Consider the following 8,635-nt stretch of genomic DNA (forward strand, 5'->3'; position numbering starts at 1 on the left):
TGGGCTCTCTTGTTTGCTCCATCCTCTTCTTAGTGATGGGCTTATCTTCCTCAATGGGGATGTCTCCTTCTATGATAACTTCAGCTGAGTAACATAGATGGCAAATAAGATGAGGAAAAGCTAGCCTTGCCATGGTGGAGGACTTTTCAGCTATTTTGTAGAATTCAAGGGAGATGACTTCATAAACTTTTACTTCCTCTCCATTCATGATGCTATGAATCATGATGGCCCGATCCACAGTAACTTCAGATCGGTTGCTAGTGGGGATGATGGAGCATTGGATGAACTCCAACCATCCTCTAGCCACAGGCTTGAGGTCCAGTCTTCTTAATTGAACCGGCTTGCCTTTGGAGTCTCTTTTCCATTGAGCTCCTTCAACACATATGTCCATAAGGACTTGGTCCAACCTTTGATCAAAGTTGACCCTTCTAGTGTAGGGGCGTGCATCTCCTTAAATCATGGGCAAGTTGAATGCCAACCTCACATTTTTCGGACTGAAATCTAAGTATTTCCCCCAAACCATTGTAAGATAATTCTTTGGATTCGGGTTCACACTTTGATCATGGTTCCTAGTGATCCATGCATTGGCATAGAACTCTTGAACCATTAAGATTTCGACTTGTTGAATGGGGTTGGTCAGAACTTCCGAACCTCTTCTTTGGATCTCATGTCGGATCTCTGGGTACTCATTTTTCTTGAGTTTGAAAGGGACCTCGGGGATCACCTTCTTCTTGGCCACAACTTCATAGAAGTGGTTTTGATGGGCTTTGGAGATGAATCTCTCCATCTCCCATGACTCGGAGGTGGAAGCTTTTGTCTTCCCTTTTCTTTTTTTAGAGGTTTCTCCGGCGTTAGGTGCCATCAATGGTTATAGAAAAACAAAAAAGCTATGCTTTTTCCACACCAAACTTAGAATATTGCTCACCCTCGAGCAAGAGAAGAAAGAATAGATGAAGAAGAAGAAGATATGGGGGAGAGGGATAGAGGGTAGTATTTCGGCCAAGGAGGAGAAGAGAGGGTTGTGTTGTGTGAAAATGAAGAAGAATGGAGGGGTTTATATTGTGGAGGGAGAGGGGTTAAGGTTCGGCTATATTGGGTGGGTTGGGTGGGAAAAGGGATTTTTGAATTTTGAAGGTAGGTGGGGTTTATGGGGAAGAGTGGATGGATGTGAGTGGTGAAGAGGCGATGGGGAAGAGAGATTGTGGTGATTGGTAAAGGATTTTGGGGAAGCGTGTTATTGAATTGTGTGAAGAGGAGAGAAGGTGAGTTGAGGTAGGTGGGGATCCTGTGGGGTCCACAGATCTTGAGATGATCCTGTGGGGTCCACAGATCCTGAGGTGTCAAGGATTATCATCCCTGCACCAATGAGGTGCGTAAAATGCCTTTTGCATGCAATCCTGGCGTTCAACGCCAGATTGATGCTTGTCTCTGGCGTTGAACGCCAGTTCCATGCTTGTTTTGGGCGTTCAACGCCCATTTGCAGCTTGTATCTGGCGTTGAACGCCAGTTTCATGCTTGTTTCTGGCGTTCAGTGCCAGCTTTCCTCAGGGTGTATTCCTGGCATTTAAACGCCAAGATGTTGCTTGTTTCTGGTGTTCAACGCCAGATCCATGCTCTGTTCTGGAGTTGAACGTCAGCCAGATGCTCCTTACTGGTGTTTAAACGCCAGTAAGCCCTTCCTCCAGGGTGTGCTTTTTTTCTGCTGTTTTTGATTTTGTTTTTACAGTATTTATTTTGTGACTCCACATGATCATGAACCTAATAAAACATAAAAGAACAATTAAAAAAATAAAATTAGATAAATAAAAATTGGGTTGCCTCCTAATAAGCGCTTCTTTAATGTCACTAGTTTGACAGTGGGCTCTCATGGAGCCTCACAGGTGATCAGGTCAATGTTGTAGACTCCTAACACCAAACTTAGAGTTTGGATGTGGGGATTCAACACCAAACTTAGAATTTGGCTGTGGCCTCTCAATACCAAACTTAGAGTTTGATTGTGGGGGCTTTGTTTGACTCTGTACTGAGAGAAGCTTTTCATGTTTCCTCTCCTTGTATATAGAAGAACACCCTTGGGTCTTAAACACAAGATAGTCCCCATTCAATTGAAGGACAAATTCTCCCCTGTTAACATCTATCACAGCTCCTGCTGTGGCTAAGAAAGGTCTTTCAAGGATGATGTATTCATCCTCCTCCTTCCTAGTGTCTAAGATTATGAAATCAACAGGGATGTAAAGGCCTTCAACCTTCACTAACACGTCCTCTGCCAATCTATAAGCTTGTCTTACTGACTTATCTGCCATTTGTAATGAGAATATGGCAGGCTGTACCTCAATGATCCCTAGCTTCTTCATTACAGAGAGTGGCATAAGATTTATGCCTGACCGTAGGTCACACAGAGCCTTTTTAAAGGTCATGGTGCCTATGGTACAGGGTATTAAGAATTTGCCAGGATCTTGTCTCTTTTGAGGTAAAGTTTGCTGAACCCATGTATCTAGTTCACTAATGAGCAAGGGAGGTTCACCTTCCCAAGTCTCATTACCAAACAGTTTGGCATTCAGCTTCATGATGGCTCCTAGATATTGAGCAACTTGCTCTCTAGTTATATTTTCATCCTCTTCGGAGGAAGAATAGTCTTCAGAGCTCATGAATGGCAGAAGGAGGTTTAATGGGATCTCTATGGTCTCTATATGACCTTCAGATCCCTTTGGGTCCTCAATAGGGAGCTCCTTCTTGCTTGAGAGACATTCCATGAGGTTTCCTCATTGGGATTCACGTCTCTCCTTCCTCCCTAGGTTCGGCCATGTTGATTATATCTATGGCCTTGCACTCTCTTTTTGGATTCTCTTCAGTATTGCTTGGGAGAGTACTAGGAGGAGTTTCATTGACTTTCTTACTCAGTTGGCCCACTTGTGCCTCCAAATTTCTGATGGAGGACCTTATTTCACTCATGAAACTTAAAGTGGCCTTAGACAGATTAGAGACTATATTTGCTAAGTTAGAGGGGCTCTGTTCAGAATTCTCTGTCTGTTACTGAGAAGATGATGGAAAAGGCTTGCTATTGCTGAGCCTATTTCTTCCACCATTATTAAATCCTTATTAAGGCTTTTGTTGATCCTTCCATGAGAAATTTGGATGATTTCTCCATGATAAATTATAGGTGTTTCCATAAGGTTCACCCATATAATTTACCTCTGCTATTGCAGGGTTCTCAGGATCATAAGCTTCTTCTTCAGAAGATGCCTCTTCTGTACTGTTGGATGCATTTTGCCATCCATTCAGACTTTGAGAAATCATGTTGACTTACTGAGTCAACATTTTGTTCTGAGCCAATATGGCATTCAGAGCATCAATTTTAAGAACTCTCTTCCTCTGAGACGTCCCATTACTCACAGGATTCCTCTCAGAAGTGTACATGAATTGGTTATTTGCAACCATGTCAATGAGTTCTTAAGCTTCTGCAGGCATTTTTTTTAGGTGAATGGATCCACCTGCAGAATGGTCCAGTGACATCTTAGAGAACTCAGATAGACCATAATAGAATATATCCAAAATGGTCTACTCTGAAAGCATGTCAGAAGGACACCTTTTGGTCATCTGCTTGTATCTTTCCCAAGCTTCATAGAAGGATTCACCATCTTTTTGTTTGAAGGTTTGAACATCCACTCTAAGCTTGCTCAGCTTTTGAGGAGGAAAGAACTTAGCCAAGAAGGCTGTGACCAGCTTATCTCATGAGTCCAGGCTATCTTTAGGTTGTGAATCCAACCATATTCTAGATCTGTCTCTTACAGCAAAGGGAAAAAGCATGAGCCTGTAGACTTCAGGATCTACTCCATTAGTCTTAACAGTTTCACAGATCTGCAAGAACTCAGTTAAAAACTGGTAGGGATCTTCTGATCGAAGTCCATGGAACTTGTAGTTTTGTTGCAGTAGAGCAACTAGTTGAGGTTTCAGCTTAAAATTGTTTGCTCCAATGGCAGGGATTGAGATACTTTTTCCATCAAATTTGGAAGTAGGTGTAGTATAGTCACCAAGCATCCTCCTTGCATTATTATTTTCGGCTGCCATCTCCTCTTCCTTTTTGAAAATTTCTGTAAGGTTGTCTTTAGATTGTTGTAATTTAGCTTCTCTTAGTTTCCTCTTCAGAGTCCTTTCTGGATCAGGATCTGCTTTAACAAGAATATTCTTGTCCTTGCTCCTGCTCATATGAAAAAGAAGGGAACAGAAAATAATAATAGAGATCCTCTTTACCACAGTAGAGAGATTCCTTTATGTTAGTAGAAGAAGAAAGGAATAGAAGAAGGAAAAGGTAAGAATCCAAACACAAGGGTGAAGATAGGTTCAGATTCTTGAGATGAAGAGAAGTGTTAGTAAATAAATAAATAAATAGAAGAAGATGAGAGGAAGAGAATTCGAAAATTAATTTTGAAAAAGGGTTAGTGATTTTCGAAAATTAAAGGAAGAATTAAAATTAAAATTAAAATTTAAAACAATTAGTTAATTAAAAGAATTTTGAAAAAGAGGGAGGTAATTTTGGAAAATTAGAGAGCTAAAATTAGTTAGGTGGTTTTGAAAAAGATAAAAAATAAACAAAAGTTAATTGGTTAGTTGAAAAAAATTTGAAAATCAATTTTGAAAAGATAAGAAGTTGGAAAAGACATTTTAAAATCAAATTCTTGAAAAAGATAAAATTTTGAAAAAGATATGATAGAAAAGATATTTTGAAAAAGAATTGATTTTTTTTTTAAAATTAAAATTTAATTACTTGACTAACATGAAACTAAAAGATATGATTCTAGAATTTAAAGACTGAACCTTTCTTAACAAGAAAGTAACAAACTTCAAATTTTTGAATCAATGACATTAATTGTTAGTAAAGTTTTTGAAATTTTGAAATAAAGATAAGAAAAAAATTTTAAAATTCAAATTAAAAATTTTCGAAAAATAGTAAGAAAAATGAAAAAATTTTGATTTTTTGGAAAAGTTTTGAAAAGATAAGATTTTTAAAATTGAAAATTTGACTTGACTTGTAAGAAATAGCTAAGTTTTAAAAAATTTTGACTAAGCCAACTCAAATTTTCGAAATTTTGAGAAAAATAAGGAAAAGATATTTTTTTGATTTTTGAATTTTTAATGATGAGAGAGACAAACAAAAAATGACTCACAACATGAAAATTATGAATCAAAACACATGATGCATGCAAGAACACTATGAATGTCAAGATGAACACCAAGAACACTTTGAAGATCAAGATGAACATCAAGACTTATTTTTGAAAAATTTTCAAGAAAAGAAAAACATGCAAGACACAAAACTTAGAAATTTTTAATATTTAGACTCTAAGAATTCAAGAATGCATATAAAATACAACAAAAGACACAAAACAAGAAAATATCAAGATCAAACAAGAATACTTGCCAAGAACAACTTGAAGATCATGAAGAACACCATGCATCAATTTTCGAAAAATGCATAAATTTTTAAAACATGCAATTGACCCCAAACTTAAAAACATAAAACTAATAAAAACATCCCTAAAAGTAGCTAGATCCTACTAAAACCTATCTAAAAACAATGCCAAAAAGCGTATAAATTATCCGCTCATCATCCATTCTGAAAGCATGTCAGAAGGACACTTTTTGGTTAGTTGCTTGTATCTTTCCCAAGCTTCATAGAGGGATTCACCATCTTTCTGTCTGAAGGTTTGAACATCCACTCTAAGCTTGCTCAAATTTTGAGGAGGAAAGAACTTGGCCAAAAAGGCCGTGACCAGCTTATCCCAAGAGTTTAGGCTATCATTAGGTTGAGAGTCCAACCATATTCTAGCTCTGTCTCTTATAGCAAAAGGGAAAAGCATATGCCTGTAGACCTCGGGATCAACCCCATTGGTCTTAACAGTATCACAGATATGCAAGAATTCAGTTAAGAACTGAAAAGGATCTTCTGACAGAAGTCCCTGAAACTTGCAATTCTGTTGCATCAGAGAAACTAATTGAGGCTTTAGCTCAAAATTGTTTGCTCCAATGGCAGGGATTGAGATGCTTCTTCCATGTAAGTTGGAATTTGGTGCAGTAATGTCACCAAGAATCTTCCTTGCATTGTTGTTGGGTTCGGCCATGTTTCTTTCTTTTTCTAGATTCTCTGTAAGATTTTCTCTGGATTGTTATGCTTTAGCTTCTCTTAGCTTCTTCTTCAGAGTCCTTTCAGGTTCAGGATCTGCTTCAGCAAGAATGTCCTTGTCCTTGCTCTTGCTCATATGAAAAAGAAGAGAACAAAAAAGAAGAGGAATTCTCTATATTATAGTATAGAGATTCCTTTATGTGAGTAGAAGAAGAAAAGAATAGAAGAAGGAGGAGAAAAATTCTAACACAGAGGAGAAGAGAGGGTTCGAATTTTTAGATGAAGAGAAGTGTTAGTAAATGAATAAATAAATAGAAGGAGATGAGAGAGAGGAGTTTTCAAAAATTGTTTTTGAAAAATGGTTAGTGATTTTCGAAAATTAGAGATAGAAAAGTAGTTAGGTGGTTTCAAAAAAAAAATAGAAAAAACAAGATGTCAATTAGTTAGTTGAAAAATATTTGAAAATCAATTTTGAAAAGATAAGAAGTTAAAAAAGATTTTGAAATTGATTTTGAAAAAGATATGATTTGAAAAAGATATGTTTGAAAAGATATGATTGAAAAGATATGATTAAAAAGATATGATTGAAAAATATGGTTGAAAAATATTTGATTGAAATTTATTTTGAAAAAATTTGAAAAAGAAATTTAGAAAGATTTGATTTTTTTAAAATTAAAATTGATTACTTGACTAAGAAGAAACTAAAAGATATGATTCTAGAATTTAAAGATTGAACCTTTCTTAACAAGAAAGTAACAAACTTCAAATTTTTGAATCAATCACATTAATTGTTAGTAAAGTTTTCGAAATTTTGAAATGAAATTAAGAAAAAGATTTTGAAAATCAAATTAAAAAAAAATTCGAACAAATAAAAGAAAAAATGAAAAAAATTAATTTTTGAAAAAGTTTTGAAAAGATAATATTTTTTTAAAAATGAAATCTTGACTTGACTAACAAGAAACAACCAATTTTTAAAATTTTTTGACTAGGTCAACCCAAAGATTTCGAAATTTATGAGGAAAATAAGGGAAAGATATTTTTTTGATTTTTTTGAATTTTTAACGATGAGAGAGAAAAACACATATATGACCCAAAACATGAAAATTTTGGATCAAAACCAATGATGCATGCAAGAACACTATGAATGCCAAGATGAACACCAAGAACACTTTGAAGATCAAGATGAACATCAAGACTTATTTTTAAAAAAATTTTAAGAAAAGAAAAACATGCAAGACACCAAACTTAGAAATTTTTAATGTTTAGACACTATGAATGAAAAAATACATATGAAAAACAACAAAAGACACAAAACAAGAAAATATGAGGATCAAACAAGAAGACTTATTAAGAACAACTTGAAGATCATGAAGAATGCAATGCATGAATTTTTCGAAAATAATGCACAAGTTTTAAAAACATGCAATAGACACCAAACTTCAAAATTGACACTAGACTCAAACAAGAAACACAAAATATTTTTTATTTTTATGATTTTATTAATTTTTTGGATTTTTTGAAAATTATTTTGGAAAAACGAAAAAGAAGAAAATTTTGAAAGATTTTTGAAAACTTTTTGAAAATAAAATAAGAAGAAAATTACCTAATCTAAGCAACAAGATGAACCGTCAGTCGTCCAAACTCGAACAATCCCTGGCAACGGCGCCAAAAACTTGGTGCACGAAATTGTGATACAAAATGGCGCCAACAACTTGTACGCACAATTGTAATCTCAACTCTTTTTTACAACTTCGCACAACTAACCAGCAAGTGCGCTGGGTCGTCCAAGTAATAAACCTTACGTGAGTAAGGGTCGATCCCACGGAGATTGTTGGCTTGAAGCAAGCTATGATCATCTTGTAAATCTCAGTCAGGCGAATTCAAATGGTTATAGAGTTTTGATAATTAAAAGATAAATAAAACGTCAAATAAAGATAGAGATACTTATGTAAATCATTGGTGGGAGTTTCAGATAAGTGTGTGGAGATGTGTTATTCCTTCTGAATCTCTGCTTTCCTACTAGCTTCATCCAATCCTTTATACTCCATTCTATGACAAGCTGTATGTTGGGGGTCACCGTTGTCAATGGCTACTTCCCGTTCTCTCAGTGAAAATTGTCCTCTACGGTTTCTGTACGGCTAATCAACTGTCAGATTTCTCGTCTCGGATGAAAAATACCATGCACAGATATCGTATGGCTAATCAGCTGTTGGTTCTCGATCGTGTAGGAATAGGATTTACTATCCTTTTGCATCTGTCACCATGCTCTACAGTCGCGAGTTTGAAGGTCGTCACAGTCATCCCATCCCAGATCCTACTCGGAATACCACAGACAAGGTTTAGACTTTCCGGATCTCAAGAATGCTGCCAATCGATTCTAGCTTATACCACGAAGACTCTGATCTTGGATTCAGATGTCCCATTGTCAGAGGGGAGTCGATGTGAATCGTTGATTAGAAACCCAAGAAATATACATTCAAGCTTGTTTGCATGTAGAACGGAAGTGGTTGTCAATCA

General features: G+C 36.0%; 2 non-coding genes across 2 annotated transcripts; both read left to right on the plus strand.

Moving 5' to 3' along the window:
- Nucleotides 1–3,564: 3,564 nt before the first annotated feature.
- Nucleotides 3,565–3,672, plus strand: LOC112715460 (small nucleolar RNA R71). Its single transcript, XR_003159705.1, has one exon. It is a non-coding gene; the product is annotated as a small nucleolar RNA R71 (small nucleolar RNA).
- Nucleotides 3,673–5,615: 1,943 nt separating this feature from the next.
- On the plus strand, nucleotides 5,616–5,723 carry LOC112715691 (small nucleolar RNA R71). Its single transcript, XR_003159908.1, has one exon. It is a non-coding gene; the product is annotated as a small nucleolar RNA R71 (small nucleolar RNA).
- Nucleotides 5,724–8,635: the final 2,912 nt, after the last annotated feature.

The sequence above is a fragment of the Arachis hypogaea genome, chromosome 1, assembly GCF_003086295.3.
Source record: "Arachis hypogaea cultivar Tifrunner chromosome 1, arahy.Tifrunner.gnm2.J5K5, whole genome shotgun sequence".
NCBI classification, from domain to species: domain Eukaryota; kingdom Viridiplantae; phylum Streptophyta; class Magnoliopsida; order Fabales; family Fabaceae; genus Arachis; species Arachis hypogaea.